A 21,816-nucleotide genomic window follows, 5' to 3' on the forward strand; every position below is an offset into this window, starting at 1 on the left:
TGAGTGTTGTGAACCTTAAAGGTCTCCAACCAAAAGCAAAGGTGCAAGCAGTGCCCTCACAGAGGCTGTGTTGGCTGGGTTTTACAATTAACTCAGGGGAATGTTGTTTTTTCAGGTGCAGTGAAGTTTGCTGGAGGGACATTTGAGGTACAACCTGCTTCCTCCGTGCCCCTGGAAGCACAGGTTAAACCCACCCTTCTCAGAGTCCAGGTTTTTGTCCTCCTCGTGTAGGCTGTGCACCTCACTGCATGGACTTCCCAACAGAGATCTCATCAAGTCGTCATTAACAGTAAGATCCCAAAGCAATTTTTGCTCATGTTTCTTTGGACAAAAAGAAAACCTCTTCCGCCGTGTTCTGGGTTTCAGAGGCAGCAGGTATGGTCTCTGGAGAGCTGTGACCCTGCATCCCCCATCCTTGCTCAACTTAAGGAGAAGTCTCGTGGGGCTGACTGCACAGGCTGGATGAGATCCCACACCTGATGCAGCCTGTCCTCTGTGTACTCGCACAGCACCCAAGTGAAAAGCAGGATCCGTGTGGCAAAGATTGTGCTGGCTTTTTACAGGAAAGGTGGTTTTTATTACTGTCATATATGAATTATTGACTTCCTGATACAGAGATGTTCTGCTTATGCTCTGTTCTTCCTCTGCATGACTTTACCACCATAAAGGAAATTGCAACCACACGCATCCTGGCAAACAATAAAAAAATGGGATTTAATGGGAAATTTGTTCTCTTCAAAACACTCCCTTCACTACAAAACCAGTCCAAGGTCCGGCTCTAACCTAATTAGCTCAGTGCAACAAAAGTGGCGCTTCATACAGATGTTGCGCTGCTTCTAATTCAGGTCAGCCACCCGCTTCCCCCAGCAGCCTCTCCATATACGGCGAAGGGAAAACAGGCAGCTCCGGGCCAGCAGCGCCGAGGTCAGGGCACAGCCAGCCGAGAGCCAAATACGGTGCCGGCACCCCCGGCACGCACAGCCCTGCACCCACGGGGCACGGAGCTGGCGGCAGGGTGCGAGGTCTTAGGGTAGGAAAAGCGGTGCCTGGAAGGGTGGAGTTTGGGAGAGCAGAGCTCGGCGTCTCCAAAGAGGAGACGGCCATGCCTTGGCAGTCTTTAAGCATCCGTCGACTCGTTCTTTAGCAGCTCCCTTTGGAGCCATCGCTGCCGGCTGTGTGACAATCCACGACAGGGAACCAGTCCAGGTTAAACTACATCTTGGGTGGGGTGCTTTGTTTTTAAAAGAAAATGGATAGATTGATCTCCCTCTGCATCCAGTCCAGTGTACCGCAAAGGGACCAGCCTGGCTCTCCCGATGGAAGAAAACTGTGCTCCCAGCTTCAGCGGGGAAGCCACCTGCCCCAGGGCTGCAAGAGCCAATGTAATTCCTCCTAACATGTCTGCAGAGGAGCTGCTGAACTCGATTAGCGAGTACCGTACCCTTAAACAGAATAATATTGCTGGGCATTAGCTGATTTTCATCATGGCTAAAAATAAATAAAAATGGACAAGTTAATACCACCCCAAGGAAATAATTCATGTTACAGGCTGTATAGAAAAACATTCCTCAACAGACTCGAATCCACCGGTAAGAGATTTCTTTGCTTGCCTTTAGTAACAGGGGCCACAGCAGGAGGGAGCAGTCAGGGGAAGTTTTTCTCCACAGTGCCATACAGCTCAGAAAAAAGAAAAAAAAAAAAAAAAGCAAGTACTTCCTTCATGAACTATTCCATAGGACTAAAATAAGGGAAAGGTCTTTGTAATTGTAAACTCTTCTGCCAGTGGTCAGTATCTAAGGCAACATACTGACCTGGGAATAAATGGAATTTTTTTTTCCCTGAAGAGCTTACGTTTTAATTAACCATTTCCCACCACTAGTAAATTACAGATCCAGCTAGTTTTCATTAGTCACAGGTCCTTAACTTGTCCAATATCTGCTGCTGAGTGAGAACACACCTTGAGATGTCCCAGAATTTTTAAGAAAAAAAAAGAAAACCAAGTTTTTACCCAATCTATTAAACTATACACTCTGCCATGTAAAACAAGAGCTCCGAGTTTGACAGTAATTAGCATTTTGATGTCCTGAGAAGTCTCTTTATTTTTTAAATAATTTTTACTATTAGATTGCCTCCTAGCCATACACACATCCTCACATTCCTCACAGCATCTCAGCTCAGTCTCACAGTGCAACCCCTTCACAGGCAGACTCTGCATATCCAGTCCTTTCATGCAGCACCCAGTCTGACAGGGCTGGACTATCTCAGCCATTAAGATGCTTCTTCAACAAGAAGAAAACACCTCCGACTACCCTATGTTGCCATTATTTCATAGTGATGAACTTAAATAGAGTTTTCCTCTTAGACATATGTATGCAAAACACCTCACTGTACACTGCCACATTGCCTGTTTTGCTCTATTTTCGCTCATTCTTCCAGCTTACTGGAGCAAGGACAGTCTCTGCATTGTTTTTTCAGCTACAGGTAGCACAACCGGATCCCAAGTTCTCAATCACAGCTCTGAAGGGCTATCACAGCAGGCAACCCTCTCTGCTTCTTTATGAAGAACTAGCAAAGCTGGAAATTTATTTATTCTGCTAGAAAAGGCACCATGTGAAAGGCAAGCACAGCAGTTTGGTCTCTGTGCTGCTCTCAGTCTGTCTGTAGTCAAAGGAGGTAATTCTCTAAAGAACTGTAAAGAAAAGCAAGGAGCTGGTGTTGATGCATGAGTAATATTAGTTTGAAACCCTAGTTTTCTGGCCAAAGAAAAAAAACAAGTTGGAAGATTAAAAGGCAATGTCTTCCTCCCAGCTCCTCGACAAGTCTTCTGACCACGGTGACAAGCACTTACATGAGAGCATTAAACGCTCCAGAGAAACATGGCACCAACCACTGTGGAGAACAGACACCGAGCTGCCAGATAGTATTATTTTATGGGATTTTATTTAGAAAACTTCTATTAATCTCAGGCACTGGAATACCACTGGGAGGGAAGTGCCTAAAATAGAGCAAGAGACGCCTGCTGCTGCTTCAGGGTATTTTGTCTTACTCAAAAGGGCACACGCTCTCCTCAGGACAAGAGCCTGGAAGATGGTTCCTGCTGTCCATGTTTGGGAAGGAGCAAGGAGCCTTTCTTCAGGATGCGCCTGTCAACATGCAGCACTCGCTTCCCAAAAAAACCTCTCCCAGTTGCCTAACCAGGCATGGACACCAGCCAGTGCCTTTCCAGATACTGCACCTCATCCTACGCAAACAACTGTCATGTCTAAAGCTATTTTGGCCTGTTAGCTGCAGCTAACTGCAGTTTGCAAACACAAAAATCCTTGTTTATACTGAGTGCTCCTGACACATCTTGCAGGGCAGAGAGCACCAGCGGAGAGCCGGGAATGTGCATACAGTCAGCGCAGGAGCTGGGGAGCCAAGAGTAACACTGCTAAGGCAGGGTCCTGAGGCTGAGGGACCAGCACCGGAGACGCAGAAGGACTCACGGATAAGACAGAAAAGCACACGAATGACAGAGAAATCACGGACAGGGATGGGGAGACAACTGCAAGGAAGGAAAGAGGCTGCGGGCAGGAGCAGATGGAATGAGCAAAGTGGATGGAGACAGGGGGAAAATCCCAGGGGTGGAGGTGGCATGGAGACAGAGGGATGGAAGGAGAAGGGGTGGGGTGGGGAGCAGCAGAAGTCAGTACTGCCGAGAGGATGGGCCGCATCCTGCTGGAGCTCACCGCTGCCCTGCTTGGGGAAATAATGTCCCTGCGAAAGCCAGTTTTGTCCAAAGATTCCTTTACCCCCAATCCCCAGAAAAACACACCTGGTTTCTCAGCCTGAACACACTGACTCATTCTTCTCAGGGCATTCTTGTGGTAAAAACATCTAAAATTACTCAGGTGAGTGGAAACATTATACTTTTTGCTGACCTTCCTAAAATAATCTTGAAAGGAAACATGTAACTAAATGAATCTATTTTCACTTAGTTTTGGCTTTCAATGTCTGTTCCAGAGACAGAAATAGCTTTATGGCAAGTTATTGGTGGTTAAGCAAAGTCTCACCACCAAGCTGTAATCTTCTGCATACAAAATCCGCACAAGCGACATTAGTAGCTGATGCTTCCAACAGACTTTTTTTAAGATATCCTTGTGTATCAAGATTCTCTTCCTTTCCAGTTACAAGCCAGTCATGAAATATTAAGCTTTCAACAGAGCATGTGCTGAGTAACATTATGAAAATTGGTAGTTTAGGATTATGAACAAATATTGTCCCTCACTTGAATACACATCAGAAGTTAAATTTACTGTTCTAAGATCTAACTTGCATCAGTGGATGACGTCAGTAATGCAAGAGAAACCACATCAAAGCTGCCAAGAGTAGAGACAGGTGACATTTTCCAACAAATCGCAATCTGTCAAAAATGGAGCTTTAACCCCAAAGTGGGCAGAAAACTTTCCAGAAAATGCTGCAACATTTCAGACTCAGTATTTTTTTTCTCCTCCAAATCTTTACTCATTTGGAGAAAAAAAAAAAAAAAAAAAGAACGATAACAAACAGAAAGGAGGCAGGTGTGGTGCTACAGGACCTTGGCCCAGCAAGCAGGCAATACTCCATCCCCAGCACTGGTCAGGACTGTAAACTGGCTGTCCAACAGCCAGCCTCTCCTAGCACTACCCTGCTGCAAGGAAACAGTTGTTTTAAATGCTTTATTGAAATGAACTTCAAAGAAGTTTCTATCTTATTTGGTATACACAGGCATACACATACAACAGAATAGCCTAGTTTGCACTGCTGGCAGAGAGGGCTTTTTAAGTCTTGTTATTTTTTCAGTGTATCAATAAATTCCTTGTTGGACAATAGACATGTTTTGAAAATCTATTTATGGACCACTGGGACCCGAAGTAAGTTTACAGTTTGAGCACTGCTGTTTAGATCACACAACAAACTTCCCCGTGAGGATAACAAGGTGGCAGCTCTGCCATCCTAGCACTCGGCATGGGCCGTTGCTCACCATTTCTGTGGGTTCTGTGTCCTGACCTCCAAGCAGCGAAAACTCACAGATTTCCCCCCTCCGCCCCCCAAAGATGCAATTAAATGCCTCATACATTGTTGTGAGGATTTAGAAGAACTTTAAAGAGATGTCTTATAAACTTCCCAGTTTGTACCATCGCTTACTGCATCCAGCTCCTGCTGAACACATGGCCTGAGCTGCCTGTCCCACCTTCACAGCCAAGAGCCAGCACCAGGACAGCAGAGAAGCAACACCTTACAGCGGATCTAGATCTTACACACTTCTCAATTTAGTTTAAAGACAAAACCAGCTTTAAAAGGTTTTTTTTTTTACCATTTCCAATTCCAGCCTTCTGGGTTCTAGATAAGGAAAAGCAACTACATCTTTAAAGCGGTTGTATTTTAAGCCACTGATGATTTTAAACAAGCTGTTTCATCATTAGAGGGGCAATTCTTTAAATCACAGGGGATATCTGCTTTGTGCAGAAAGGTGAAAAAGTTCAAATCCCCAGATGATGCTATTGTTTGTAGCCACACTTGTATCCATCAGTTCTTCAAATAGTTCAGTACCTTTTGAAGATTGATAAGCTCAAATTTAAACAGCTAATGGGAAAATTGCAGCTAAGAAATCTTTAGCAAACTCCAGTGGCAGCCAGCAGCACCATCCTTTCACTCACTGCAGCCGAGGTAAAAACACCCAGAAAGTGGTTTTCTTCAGAGGGAGCAGGGCAACACAAGGAATGCTGTGCTGCTGCCAAGACAAATTAACTTGCCACAGGGTGTCCCGCAGGCTGAGCTGCACACTGTGACTTTAGGGCTTGACCACCTCTGCCGCTGTGGCTGGCTAACACTATAGCAATTCACAGACACTTTTTAGAATTAAAAAAAAGCTGGCCTTTTTTTTTCAATATTTCTCATCTAATCTCTAAAATGATAATGCCTTCCTCATGTGAGCTGCTAATGCAGAAGCTAATACTTGCAAATTAGCTGCAAAACACTTATAATTTCGCCTCCCAGTACAACATAATTTGTAGGAGTTAAACAGCATGGCAGCTCAGCTATGTATTTAAATGTCATGGATTCCTGATGGCCCCCTGATGGCCCCCCTAAGCTTATTCTCTGCCCCCAGGACACTACAGCAGGACTCCCTTCAGACTCAAAAGACCTCTGAGCAGGCTTGACCTCTGTTACTGTAATATTCAAGGAGCCATTTTTTTTGTCTAAAGTGGTTTTGTTGTTTTTATGAACAAGCCAGATTTCCCCCCCCCCCCCATATTAGCTTAAAATTCAGAGGCGCCAGTTCTGGTGGTGCTGGTGGCCACTATCCACTGAAAATGGTGGTCAAAGGGTGCGAAGCTTGTAGACACCTACAGCAATGACCTTCTTGATCAGAGCTTTGCAGGCTGTCTCAGGTGTCTCCGAGTGATTCATGTCTCACTCTTTCTTCTCTCTGCCTGGTAGAACATCTACCTATTTTTAGGTCTGGGCAATTATCATTACAGAACTCAAACCACTTCTTTGTTCTGGCTATTTTAAGCCAAGCATTACACATAGTAATGTCATCATTCTCTCTTTCAATGCTTGGTTTCTGGTCTGTAAGGAATGAGATTGAGGACAAACACAGCAAAACCACCATGAACTTATGTGACCTAAATCAAACACAGGAGGCTGGAAAAGCTTTTTTTTTTTTTGCAGAAATTAGGCAGCGTCCAGATGGGCTCCATATGTACTTACTCTCTCCCTCCAGGGCCCTTTGGGAAAGCCCATGGCATATCAACATGTATCCTGCTCAGCTGCTACAGCAGCCCTATCATGATGTGGTTTGCCCCCAACAGCTTAAAGGTTGTTTATTTGGACACGGTTCTCGCCACCGGGCACCCACCACTGGGCTGCATTAGCACCACGTGCCAGCCTGAGACGTAGGACAGGAGGGAATGGGCTCCAGCTCACCACGAGAGCGGCAACCCCATTCCCGTTTCTCACATGTGGTTCTGGAAGACGCTTTTTAAAAGCAGGAAAAAGTCCTGGGGTGAAAGGGCGCAAAAGGACCACCACTCAAGAGCAAGGTTGGGGGAAAAATCCAGGCTTCTGAAAGGTTTTCGAAATCTAACTTGGAGGTTGCATCATGTCTGGAAGCACATGGTCTGGCTGCAGTGGGGCTTTATCCAGGCATAAGGTACCACACCACAGATCAGATTTTGCAGCACAAGCCAAAAATACAGCTAGAACAAAGGACAGAGTCTGTACTTCCCAAAACAAGACCACAACTTGCTCCAGAAACCGTAGGAAGTTACATAAATGGAAAAGCCGATTCGTGAGAACAAAAATAAAAGCTTCTCTTATGGATTATAATGCCATTATAAGTACACTCATTCAGTAATGCAAGGCCTAAAAATTTTTTAAATCCCACACCAACAAAACCCAAGACAAAAGACCCTAGTGCATTCAACAAGGTTTTTTTTGTACCAGAAGAACCAAACACGAAAGTTAATGTCACCTCCCTGTACTAAAGTCCTGGGGATCCGGATTCTCAATGGAGCCCAAGGCCCTTACGGACCCAGCTCCCGCTCACTTTTAGTTACTCTTTGACACAGACTGCAAAGAGAATAAAATCCTCCAGTGGGAGTTTGGCTTTTAGTCCCTTTAGCCTGCTTTGGAAAGTTCAGCCAGTAACACAGGCCTAGCTCCTCTGTTAAGTACAGCCCAGTCAAGCAGCCTGCTGAGCAAGTTCCTAATTGCTATGTCGCTAACTTGCCAGTGAAGTTCAAGGAATTAGTCAAGAAAAAATAAAAACCCTTTTCTCTATTGCTCCAAAGGAAAGAATAAAGTAATATAATCATCATTTGGAAGATACTAATTTAGAAAACTAATCTCAGTCTTATTCTGTTCAGAAGCACAGGAGAACACTAAATACAGGATCTCACGTATTCACTTATGCTGTGAAATAGCATCAAGAGTTGAAGTAACCCACGCAGGCTCGCTGTTTCCGAAAGGCTGCTGAGCTGCCTGCTCATCTTGGTCAGTGCTCAGCACCCAGCCGGATGGTGCCTTTGCACTATATATGTGTGTATATGCACTGTGCACGCATGTATATGCCTGAACGGTGGGATGGCACACACTGTGTATGCTCAAGGCAAGGACTTTTGAACCTTGTAAACTATGATACGCATTTAGGAAAGGTAATGGGGTAAATACAGCTAATGCCTGGTTTCCATCACCACTGGATGCACACAGGAGAGTGTTACTTCTCACCCCAGGGAGATCCAGGTGAGGACTCAGTGTCACACCACTTCAGGTGGAGGTGTAAATACAGTGCTGTGAACAGCATGCAACACAAGTGCCACAGTCATGGAAAGCAACTGCTCAGAAATAGGTTCCAAAGGCTCTTTACAGCTATACTACATGGTGATTTGGGGTATTTGTCACTTGGTACCTACTAAAGTAGACATCTGCTAGCAAAACTCGAGGCTGGAGTACATTAAGAAAACCCTTAATCATGTTGTGGGCATAATCACACAAGCAGTTGACAGAAGCAAATCTATAAAAAGTTCACCTCTGTTAGTGCTGCATGATATGAACAGTCAAAAATATTCGGACTCAAATGGTTATCGCTTCTTTCATTTAAATGTACACAGGATTCCAGTTTAATGTTGCAGCAGGATTTTTGAATGTCGCTAGTTTCATGTCAGACATGCAATACAGCCAATTCTACTGAAGCTCTATTACAGTCAAATTCTAATAAGATACTAAAAGGCCATAAATAGGTCAGAACTGACTTGTTTGTCTGTTTAGCTACTTTCCTCCAGCAGTGGCCAAAAGCAGATTCCTTTACCCATTAGTCAAGTATGAGGACAAGTAACATTTCCTTATTTATATCTTCTCAGCTTCTGGCAAACAGCAGTAGCAGCACTGCCTAATGAAGCCTTGATTACTTTTTAATGTGTTTTAAGTTTACTTTCTACAAAGGCACCTTAAGGATCAATGTATTATCATAACTTAAGCAAAATTCTAGTCTTAACAAATACCCAAGCACTAGGGGACTGGGCGGGTGGGTGAATCCGTTCATCCTGCAATACCTGCTTGTCAAAGGACTATTAAGCTGCTACTGGGTTTCTAACATGCAGACCTTATCATCAGCAACACCTGAAGACAATGTATAAAAGTACCATTTAATAAACTTCAGATTTTGTTCCAGTACACGAAAATGGTTCTCTGTCAGCTGAAAACACACCTCTTTTCCTACTGAAGCCACCAAATTCAGAGGCAAATCTTTCTCTCTTTTGGCTGCAAGGAAAAGGAGGGCGACATTGTGCATTCTCCTTTAATTCTCCTCCTTACTGGCTGCTCCCCAATATTTTTTTTTCTAGTCTCTCATTTAGTATTTCCTGGCATGCCAAGGCTCACATACCACATCAGCAGCATCCTCATTGTTTTGCCCAAGAGTCCCGCTCAGCCACAAGCCTACTAGCCAGTTGCGCAAAACTTACAGGAGTGTTCTGGATGGCTGTGTACATCATATGCAACATGCCTTTAGTCAGGATATCTGTGTCCTCACCAAAAAAAAATTAAACATCCCTCTATGGTCTGCTTTAGATGCTTCTATTAATTCTGTAAAGTGCTTAGAAAGAGTCACTATTACCAAATCAAAGTTATGCAGAAGTCAGGATGCCAATGCTCTTCTCCGTAGTAGTCATGGCCTGTTAAAAGACTAGAAGCATTGAAGTAATACAAAATATTATTTCAAGGTTTTATCACAAATATGGATTAATTCATTGTGCTACAATAAACATGCATGTCTCTCGTGTTTTGTTTTTCTTACGGACAGGTTTTCCCTAGTTACCTGTGGCACCTCAGCTTAATTGTTGTGGGAAAAAGAATCACTATACATTACATGACTCGAAAGCGATCTGTTTCTAAATCTGAGGGAAAAAAACAGGGATCTCTGTGTAGTCCACATCATGGTCCTTGGTAACCTGGATTTACTAAACCCTGCGCGCCACTACTTTTCAATCAGCAGGTAAGTGGCATTCCTACAGAAATCTTTCCATCTGGCCAATGACTGATACTAGTGACTGAAGTGCAACAACTAAAAAACCTTGGCTGCACCGTATGTCTGAACAACTCCCATGCCCCACCATGCGATTCAGACAAAGATGTATATACAACATGAAGAGTTACCATATATTACCTGGATTTTTAAACTGGCATGCCAATACCCCTGAGCACATTACTGCACTGGCTGATGTACAGTGCCTGAGGGGACCATCAGTCACCTCTCCAAAAGCAGATCCCTCCATACATCAAGAGATTAGCTTTTTGCTTTTTGTTTGTTTGGATCCCCCCCCTGTTGTTTTGTTTTTTTGTTTTTTTTTAAGTTGTGTGAAAGGTGACAGCAATGCCCAACTGGATTATTTGCCTGGATTTCAAAACCAAACAATCCCACACAGCCAAAACTTCAATTTTCAGGGATTTTAATGCAGGGTTTTAACATTTAAAATATCTTTCCGTCATCAGCCAAAAAATAGAGATATTTGCTCATGGGATGGCAGGAAGCAGTTTTACATTCTGTACTACTGTGCACATAAAACACCAGATCCCCAGCAGCTGGGCAAGGGAGGAGTTAAAGTTGCAAGAAGGGGCTGGCAGCACCAGAGCTGTTACTAGAAGAGGCACCAAACCTCCCTTTGTGCATGCTTTTTGTAGACAACCTAACAGCCTGAGCACAGAAGAACAGTGAATGCAAATGAAGCTTCCAACTGCTGAACGCTAGGTGAGGCGTTTCAGACCTGGAGAGGTGTCAGACTTACTCTTATCCTCTCTCAAAAGGAAGGATCTGTGCTTGATTTAAAAACAGGAGGGATGCCTGACTACTGCTTAACTCTCTGCTCACGCTGGGCTTCAGGCCCCTGCGGCCCTGGGAGGAGTGACAGCAACACAGTTCTCCCCTCCCTTCATGTGATTTCTGCAAACAGCTCCACCAGGAACCCTGTTTGATTAAGGATGAACTTTGCACGTGAAGCAGCCTGGTGCCTCTGAGCATTGGCTGGCAGCAGCTTGAAACTCAGACGCCCAGACCCCTCAAGCATCAAAATCCTGCCCATCATCTGTCCAGGTTGCTCCCAGACCTCACCTCTGCTAGCGCTGGGTCCAGGGATGGTTATCCAGGCGGGACCGTCGGGGAAGCAGGGCTCATTGCTGGGACCATATATACTCAACCTGCATAAATCAGGGTTACGGAAAGAGAGCTTCTCCTTGAACTCCAAAGGCTTGTCTCTGAGCGTGTTCACCCGTTCTTGCACCAGCATATGCCTTGGCGTAGCTATGTGGAGGTCTGAGCCAGAGGCACTCTTCCCGTCGCACAGCAGTATTGTTTTGGGGGGCCTCGACTCAGCTTACTGTGCTGACATGGGGATACTTGTGCCATCACAAGGAAAGGCACAGGGCAGGGAAGGAAACGAGCCAGGAGATGCAGAACTGCCTCTCCCAGCAGTAATACCGACTTAAAGCATATATCAAACCGTGGCCTCGGGCCATTCCTGTCTCAGGCCTTTGCTTCGTCCAGCAACAGGAAGGATTTGCAAATGCAAATATTTACGTATTAGGTTTTTTTCTAGTTTCTTTTGTGACTAGACTACTGAAGTTAGCCAAAATAAATGTATCTTGCAAAATCAAGCTTCCAGACCTAAGCCTTCCCTTATCCAGCTTTACATGAGAATGTAAAGAAACACTAATGTATTGCAAAGCCATAGCTTTAACCACGTGCACTGACACCGTCCACAAACCATCGCAGCACCCAGAACTGTTATAATCAAAAGGAAAACACCACCATTACAATACAAAATAAATTGACCCTTGGCAATTTTCTGAGTCAATTTTGTGGCATTTGACTTTCATAAGCCTGAAAACTGCTCGTCTGGTCCAAAACCAACAGAGAGACAGCTTCCTACTGCGGGAATACAGGCTCCATTATCTCGGTTATCCGTTAACAAAGCATAAGCAGCAGCAGAATATGAACTCCTCATTTATTACGCACAGTTGTTTTCTGCAGCGGACTTGGACCTTGGCAGACTGTATTTCCCTGGACATCTAACATGCACCTAGTCCCAGCACCCAAACTCTGCACAGGGTTAAATAAAAACAAACAGATCTGCTCCTCCCCAAAACCAGTATAAAACTAACATAATTCCTGAACATCACAAACATGAGAGCGGCAGGAAAAGCAGACAAAGGAACCAAAGGCACATTGCATTGTCCTGAAGCGAACACCAGGCTTCCAAGACTACTAGGGAGAAGGAAGGGCAAACCCCAGTGCCTGCTTAACAAAAACTGCCCCAGGGTCTGGAATGAATTCATGATGTATCAGCCAGAACATCTCCAGCAACTCTTACTTATCTGAGCAAGGTTTAAGGTTAGCAGGAAAGCAGAAACCTAACGACAAACCTGTTGTCACAGCTTCTGAATTTTCCCTCATTAATCATTACTGACGTTCACAGAGTTCGCAGAGTTAGTTGTCTGGCACAACTCAGGCAGAAGAGCAGAGAACTGCAAGCTTCAAGAAACCTTGTGTAATGTTCCTATTTGTACACCAAGAAAGCTGTTCAGGTTAGTGCCTGTGCCTGGTCCATCCCCACAGGGAGATGTCATCCCACCACCACCAGACCTGGGAGCAGCCCCACAGCTACCCGCTGGCCACCCATCAGCCAGCACACGGGCTCTCTGTCACCACTTCACGTCCCCTTTTCCAGGCAGTGCCAGCCGGGTTTGCCATGACGGGAGGTGAAGTTGTTTGTGCTCATGCCCTCCTTCAGCCCTGGGATGCGCAACAGGCAACTCAGAGAGGACCTGAGCAGAAGGCAGCCTCCAGCAACAGCCTCCTCTCCTGGCACGACTGTTCAGTATATTGCTGGTGTCTCTACAGCCTCAGCATCTCGCTGTACTCTCTTATCTGAGGCACAGAACAGTCTCAGGAAACGGAAACTTCTGCTAAGTGGAAGAAAAAAAAAGTTCTTCAGTCTAAACTACCTCTGTCATAGACTCCTTGAACAATTTTGAATGCACACTTTGCGTCTCAAAGCTTCCTTTCCTAAGCTGTTAGTCAGCAGGAATAATTATTTTTTCAAATCACTGCTTATTTACTTTGTTATTTGCGTTAAGGATCATTTCTGGCTGTTTCTACAAACAGTACCAAATACACTGCAGCCCAGCCTCATAGACAGGCTTTATGCACTGACTATAACACAATTTAACACACAGCATTTATCTCCAGCAAGATAATCAGGCTTGGTATCACATGAGATGCAAAAAACTCTCTGGAACATGACATATTCCTAGATATTCAAAAGTTCTCAATGTGGCCAAGAAAAAAGGGGGAAAAGGCACTGAGGGTGCCACTGAAAACCTGACTACTTGCTCTAGAAGCTTTAAAAAGGGCTTTAGTCTTGAAAGTCTGGACCTCACCACCATTGGCAGGTTCCGAGTCCGGTTTTTTCAGCCTGTCTCTCTCTGAGAGCCAGAAGAATTATTCCTTCTTTATCTTCATTTTCATAGAGGGCTCCAGGACAGGTCTTAGTAGTCCATGAAATGCTGGCAGCAACTACACCCTATGAAAAGTGATGGCTGTCATGTAACGTCAGTTAAAACAAAACAGGTCCCACCTCGTTCCACCCTGAAACTCCAGTCTCCACTGTCTGCACAGCACCTGGCCAATATTTACTGGGGAAGCAGCCTGAAAAGATAGCCTTAGATCAACACACACCATAGACAGCAGAGTGCTATACTTTGGGGGGTTTATTGAAACAGCTGCTAATGTAATTATTTTTCAGAATCTGTGGATTTATGCTGGCGATGAGGAGCCCTGCATGGCAAAGAGAGTAGAGAGGAAAAACATTTTTTGTTTTGTTTGTCTGATGAGAGCTGAACTCTGGTTAGGTAAGGAGTTAAAAGCACAGACAAGTGTTCGTGAGGCTACTGTGGTTTACAATAAAAAGAAGGTTTATTTCCTGTATGGTTTAGCACACAGAGAGACTAAATTAGCTGACAAGACTAAAAGTTTACCGCATTAATTGTTGTTTCACTGCCTTTATACTGTCAGGCATTTACTATCTTTAAAAAAACCACTACTTTAAGAAGAATATAATATGACCTCAGGGATCCTACACTAAATCCAGGTGCTTCTGATCTGTATTACTTTCTATCTTCGAAGAAATCGTGTACCAGACATTATTCAGCAAAAGAGTCTTTTTGATGACTGCTATTCTAAAACTAAACCAAAGAAATTTTTCAAGAGAACAAAGCTTTTTTTCCTGAACTAAAATACCTAAATATCATAATACAAATGAAAAGGGGATTAAGAGAAAAGCTATGGATTAAATACAAATTTTCCTCCGCTTTCCAGAAAGAGTCAGGCTGTATTGAGATAGAATAGTGGGTCAGTACAGGCACACCAAAGCATCCCAGAGATGAAAGATTTAGCAGACAAGTCTGTGTCGGCACCAGTTTTCTGACCAGTTACTTTGCCTGGGTAGCATTTCAAGTGCACATCATCCTGGGGGCCCCAGACCCCCTCTTTATTTTAGTGCAGACTTGCACAAAAATTGTAAATTCAGAAACTGAGAGAAGGAGATAAATAGAAACCTCACAAGAATTGGCCACATTGCAGTTTCTAATACTTTTGGTAGCTGAAGCAATACAGGAGTTGGCCAACTTCTGCTTGCAGTAGCCAGGAAGGCCAACGCCTGGGGGTTTGCTCTCAAGAGGACTTCTTGGGAGACATCCTGAAGTCACTCTTTGCAGGAAATAAAAAAAAATGGAGCATTTGCTAACACAGTAAGGTCCTTTCCATCAACAAGCTATACTTAGTATCACTGCAACCTGAAGGGAAGTGCCACCTTCCACCCCAGACCAAAAGCACTAATCTGGATGCTGCCCACGCCTGCCACTGACAGAGCCACGACCCAGAGGCCACTTTGCAACCCCCATTGTCTTTTCTAAGTTTCTAAGATCACTTTTGTCACCATGGTATCTGCTTTTTTTTTTTTTTTAAACCACAAGCTTCCTTCTGCCTCCGTGCAAGCTAGCATCTGCATACCACCATCAGAAACTAAGACAAATACGCACTGCATTTCATTTTTTAAAAGATTAAGTCCCCCAGCTGTTTATTTGCTGTAGGATGGAGTTCTCCAGGCCTGGGCGAGCAGCCAAAATAGCTTCATTCCCCTGATGTTCTTCAGTCTCAGCCTAATGCTTGATGGCTGGCAGCATGAGGTGATGGCTATCCAAACGCCTTCCAAGCTGCTAATTTTGGTCCCAAATCACTACATGGAAAACATTGCTGTCTGTCCAGCTGCTCCTCAGTTTATACAGGTGTAAATTCCTGGAAGGAACATTCCCTGAGATAGCTTTATGGACCTACTTCGATTTTTTCACAGCACGCACAACTCAAACCTTGGTCCTCTGCGGGTGAAACGGAGGCTCTCACAGCTACCTCCCGGTACATTTTAATGTGATGAAAGGAAGCAGAAATTTAAAGAAAGACTGCTCAAGTACGAAGGTTTCATGGACTTAGCCACCAGAACCATGGGACTTGCTTATCTGCATTACAGGGTGGAAAGGAATTTCCAGTTCTTAATCAGGATTATCAGGTCACTAACAAGGAAGTTTGCAAACCTGCCCCTTTTTATCTTTTTATTTCTACTCGCACACATTGTATTTCCTCCCTAGGGGGAAAAAAAAAAATATATAAATTTACACCTATTGTCCATAAATCAGCTTCACTTGAACTTCATTTCCATCCATGTCCAGTGAGAATGTTTTGGGATATATTTTTAATTCATTCATGTAGCTACTCTGCTCTTCTTCCATTCTGCCAGTTGCTCTGCAGCTGCTGCTCTGCCCGAGTACATTTGCAACATGTGCACAGGAATGATCTTGGGTAAGCGGCATTAAGTATTTCCTAAGGAGTAAAATCTCATCCTGCTGTAGTCCATGGCAAAACTCCCAGTGACATCAGCACAGCCAAAGGTTGATCCCATGAGGTGAATACAGATGTGCTGTTTAAACCTGCCTGGAAACCACTACTCTCATAAAAATGTGGGTTTATGTGAAAACTATTATTATTTCCCCAGAGGCTGCCTATCTTCTGTTTACATTGGGCTTTGCCAGTTTATTTTGACCTATGCCTAAGGCAGGAGGGGTTTCTTATACACTTACCTTATTACCTAGGTCTAAACATGATGTATGTCAGCATCTGCTGTTCGTGCTGCAAAATCATGTTGGGTTTGGAATCACCTGCTGTCCGTATCACCAAATGCTTATGGTTCTCATATGTAAGAAATGCTGAGATTGTGACCGGCGATGAGACGCATGAAGAACAGCCATGTTTGCTCCTGTAAGCTCTCATTCACATCTCCCTGTCTGCCCAAGAGCCCAGGAAAACTGAGTGACATTTCAGCTTTGATTAAGGAAACCTTTCCCCAGTCACACCCCAGCACAACAGAGAGACTGTGTATCACCTGGCAGGGCTTGCTCCACGCCAGCTCCCCCAGTTAGTAACATCCCACTCCTGACCTGGATCCCACAGTGCATTTCATTAGATGTAAAACAGAAGATCTAATGGCAAGTCTTCCTTATGCAAAGTCTTACTCAATGTCCAAACCTTGAGATTTCAGTGTTTATCTCTCAACAGAAAGTTTTGAGCCTGCCAGCAACTACTGCATAACAAGTAGCTTCACACAACATTTCTTACAGCCTTGCCCTCAGCCTCTGAACTGAACTGCAGTTGTTCAGAAGGAAACCAAGAGGAGAATGATTATAAACTTCTGCTCCCCCTCCCGCTGCCCCCCCTCCCCCGTTTCTAAGATAAAGGGGACAAATATAGTTAAAAGTTCCTCTCATATATACAGTCTCTCACAGCATGTCAGAGTCTGCAAGCACAGAGAGGTAAGACTTCAGTTGCATTGGTATGTCTGAATATAAAACAGATACATAATCTGTTTACATTTCAGAGAAAATCTCTAATTACACCTAAAGGTCCAGAGCCTTCTAATACTTTTATAATTGCAGGCATTTGTAATAACCACCAAATTAAAAACAAACCAATACATCCCAAACACACACATGTATTCTTTTCCATCAAACATTTTTCCTGGACAACATGTTCTTAAATTTTTAAATGCAAACTGTTAATATCATTTTGGGAGCAGAACCAATTTCATCCAAGAACAGAACAGCTTTATTGGGTTAGATCCAACACTTTTCCACCCCAGTACCCTGTCTCCATCGGCCACAGATCCCAGGGAAGAGAACACCGACAGATTGAGCACAGAGGGCTACACCACATTATACTTTCCCAGACTCCAATAATCTGCAGTTTTGAGTCAGAGGTGTAGTAATTATGTTTAATAGCCCTTAATAGACTTTCCCCCTTAATTCGTCTCGCTGCTTCCTAGGCCTGCGCAATTTTTGCCATACACAACATTCTCTGGCAGCGAGCTTCTCCATTAAACTACATGTTGTCAAACAAAGTACTCCATTTACTCTGAACCTGCCACCTGCTAGTCTCACTTGCTCTCCCAGAGTTGTTGCATCAAGAAGTTACAAATAATCACTTCCTATTTGTTCTCCCATGCCTGACATGATTTCATCACATTTCATACTTTTTCAGTTCTTTCTTTCTCAGCTGCAGAATTCTACCTCATTTGGTTGTTCCTCCTACAGTCATCACCTCACCTACTTAGTATCTCTTCTCGCTTTTTTATATCATTTAAAGACAACAGTTCCAGTCTATTAAAGATACAGACTCACCACAGATTGGTACAGTGGTGGTGGTTTTTTTTCTTTGCCCTTTCCCATCCTAAAAATTCCTGACATTTTGTTTGCTTTTTATGACGACTAACATGGTATTTTTGTAGAATTACCTAGTACGGCTCCAAGACCTCTCTGCTAAACAGTATTGGCTAGTTTAAACCTCACTTTTGCACACACTATGATTGTTTCTTCCCAGTTTCCCAAAAGGGACAGCTACAGCAGGCTGCTCTCACACTGTGCAACCTCACTTCACCAACAGCCTTGTCATCTCACTCTCTCTGGATTGCTTGGGGTACACAGCACAGATCTCTGTAGGATCTCCTTGCATCTTCTGCACATTGCAAAAGCTGCCTATATATTCCAAAGTCTTGATTGTTATCTGGTTTATATAACTGGTGTGTAATCAACTATATAAGCCAAAAAGAAAAAAAATAATCCTTTCCTGTTATCCCACAGCAGCTTAGTTTCTTTATGAAAAAAAGATTTTTAACCTGGCCAAAGCTTGTCCAAAACTTTCTGTCCAGGGATTCAATATTAAGGGATCACTCTTTATTCGTATGCCTGGTGGCTGCTCCAGGTAACTCAGCTGCAAGGCACAGCTTCCTTCTCCAACAGAGTATTGATTCTTCCCCCCATTCTGTTTCTGTCCCCGTGTCTGCTGGGAAAGAGTCTAACAAAGAATAACATCAATTTGTCCAGCACATCGAGATAGCTCCTAACTTCCAGATTTCCCTGAGATCCTTTTTTAAACCATTGCTGCCTTTGGCTCCTTTCTTCACTCTGACACCACAGCAATTCAAAGAATAAGTCTTTCGACAGGTAATAGTTAAAATTTTACACTCAAGCGCCTTTAGAATTTAAAGCGAGGCAGTATTGATGCCTGGAAAAATAGCCCCGATAAAACTAAACTTCAGATAGCTAATTGAAGAAATGAAATCACCACATCCACTTCTCACAGGAGAAACTAGGTCCAACAGGAAGAAGTTGTAAGTCAGGATGCGAAGACTACTTCAGCTGTGTCCAGACAGCATTAACTTCAGTCAGTCCACAGTTTGATGTTAACCCTTCACATTTTCTTCTGGTGGCTTAAACCTTGGTCTCACTTTACTACCTTCTGAATTTCAGAAAATGGGCCTTAAGAGTCAGCTGGAAGTGCTGTCCTGGAAAGGACATGCTCCTGGACAGAGGCTTTTTTCTGTGACAAATAATAGTAGATAAGCATTACAATTAAAATTCTTTCAGGCTTGATTAAGTATCTGACCAACAAAAGTACTTTAAATTTAATCATAAACTGGAGGTCTCCCCTGAATACGGCTGGGGTTAAACAAATGTCATTAACACTGTATTTTCATGTTTGAGCAGAAACATTCTTGAATAGCATAATATTGATATAAGTTGTGGATTTGATTCAGGTTTCTAGATCACTGATTAGTGCCAGGAACTAAGATCAGCGGTTCCAGGGCAGTAGTGCAAAGGGTTGGGGAGCATGAAGAACAGCTACGTATGGGAGAGCTCATCTGTCTCTGGCTATGACAATGACGCATCCTTAGCTCTTCTTTTTTATCATATAGTGGAATATTTTAGTTCTGTTTTGAGCTTGAACAGCTGAAATCTGTCAAAGTTTGTTTAGTTCCATTTGTTTCCTCTCTCCCCAATTCCTCCTCTTCTGGGAGGAACAAGAATAACCTTGCAGAGACTCTTGGTTTTGGCATCCTCTGCTTGTTACAGGCATACCAATTCACTGACTTCTGTAGGAATTTTCTGAGTGTAACTTTAATGCCCCAGGACAAGAAAAGTTCCTCACTCAACTTTACAAATATTTATTAAAAAAGCAAAAGTGCTCAGCACTTACACAACACTGTATGGATCATATCTCGAAAAGTGCTGTGGTTCAGGGTTCAAGCAAAGCCAGCGCAAGCTGACGGTGTTCAGCTTCTTCCCACAGTCAGCCTTTTCTCCCCAAGCAGTGCATGGGAAGACATAATCCTGACGCACCACCTCAAAATAAACACTGTCATACCTGCATATACAATCTACAGATATTCTCAGCAAAAAGCCTTTCCCAGCCTTAACTGTGGAGTATAATTTCCCATCTTTCTCATGCTGTCAGAAAACTGTTTTTATTTAAGCACAGTAGAATGTTTTCTATTTTGATGTATTAAAACTATTGCAACAACTGCAGCTAATTTAATCTCTGGCTCTATTAAAAATTTGAATGTAATATTTTAAGAAAAATATTTGACTTATCTAGAGTTTGGAACAATGACTTTAAAGAAAACAAGCCATGAGGCAGATGGAATGCATCCTAGCTAACTGCCTCGCTAGATTCGTGTTACGTATTTTGTCTCCCACCCCGAGAGCTCTAATTCAGAACAATTCATAGCATTTTATTGAGAGAAATTAAGTTTGGTTAACACTGGGTGTCCAAAAAAGTACTTCATACTTATTATGTTTACCCAAGAGACAGGTTTAAAAATCAATACCAAGCCTAACAAGTCAGTTTTTACCCACAGTATATAAACTGCATGAGCTAAGTACCAGAAAAATACATATACACTCATGACATTGTTTTTAAAACTACAGATGCAGCTTATTTTCCCCATAATACATGGTTTTATCTAACCTTGCGTCATATTACAAGACTATTTATAGAAGATTCATATCGGTATTTTCTTCTCGTATTAACTGCACTGATAAGCAGCACCATTTGGACCCAAGGAAGTTCATTAGCAGCTCCAGAACGTCTGCTGCCACCGCTCAGGGCTTCCGGGATGACAAAGATGACCACACGCATCCGGCCTTTGACAACACATTTGCAACCTTGAACACGACTGCAGAACAAGGCACACTTATTACACACACTGATAAAAATGACGGATGCCAAGAACCACCCTGCTATAGCTGCATTTGCCGTCAGCAAGGCTCAGCACAGAGCCACCTCCTGCTACAGCCCTGCACCGCTGGGGTGCTCACGCAGCAAAGCGCCCGCCGCTCAGAAACCTCAAAGTGGCCAAACACCACAGAAACAGAACGCACACAGACTTTACTCATTCTATCTTAGGACGGCAATATTTGCATTTATTGTGATAAGCAGAGGAAAAAGGCCCTAGAGGGATTTAAATGCAAAACTTTTTTTGTTTTTGTACGATCTCCATCTCTCCATGTACTACTTCCCTGGGATTGCTTCAGAAAGATGAAGCGGCTTCACCAGCCTTCCCAAAGCCCTGAGCTGTTGAACAGGGACAAGAGCTGGTGGCTACATGCAACTCTGCGCATTTCCAGTCACTCTTCTGCAAAGCTGTTCCCCCTCAGTTGCAACCCGTAATGCTCTAGAAAGCACTTGCCACTGGCTATATATCCCCAGCAGCACCAGAAAGTCCTCCTGTGCATGCTGGGTTATGGGGGGGAAAAGAAAAGAGTAATTGCGAGCAAATGTTTGCTCTCCAGACCACAGGCCACTTTCCTCTTCATTTCATGGTGGGTGGGGAGGAGAAGACCTAGATCCTTTCCCAAGCAAGAAAACAATACAAGGAAAACATGAAACCCCCCACACCCCTAACTTTGCGAATGAAAAAATAAACTAACATTTCCTTTCCTCTCTAAAACCATCCCTAAACAGTGGCGAGTCTGATGTGGAACATAGGACTCTGACACCGATTCCGGAGATCATCTCTTATTTTTGCCATGTCTGCAGTCGCAGCAGGAGGCGAGGAAGGAAAACCACCCACACAGTCATCAAAACAAGCGAGGGGGGAGAGCCTGGAGAGTCGGAAGCATGGGCTGTAGACCACAGACACAAAGTGCCTGGCTCCAAGGAGCGGTCTGGACACCAGGGGTTTGATGCAGCAGTTTCCACAGCCCACAGCGCTGGCAGTGGCATGTGGGAGAGCTCAGCCCACCATACCCAGTGCTGGCACCTCACTTCCATAGCCACAGCCTCCAGGTTTCATACATACTCCTAGAGTTTGCATGGGGACGTCAGATGAAAAAACACAATTTTCTCGGACAAAG

General features: G+C 43.8%; 1 protein-coding gene across 1 annotated transcript in view; it reads right to left on the bottom strand.

The window, feature by feature from the left end:
- SH3BGRL (SH3 domain binding glutamate rich protein like) overlaps positions 1-21,816 on the bottom strand; it is a 36,632-nt gene that overhangs the window by 10,879 nt on the left and 3,937 nt on the right. The gene's annotated exons all lie outside the window — the stretch shown is intronic.

The sequence above is a fragment of the Haliaeetus albicilla genome, chromosome 23 (genome assembly GCF_947461875.1).
Source record: "Haliaeetus albicilla chromosome 23, bHalAlb1.1, whole genome shotgun sequence".
Classification (NCBI taxonomy): domain Eukaryota; kingdom Metazoa; phylum Chordata; class Aves; order Accipitriformes; family Accipitridae; genus Haliaeetus; species Haliaeetus albicilla.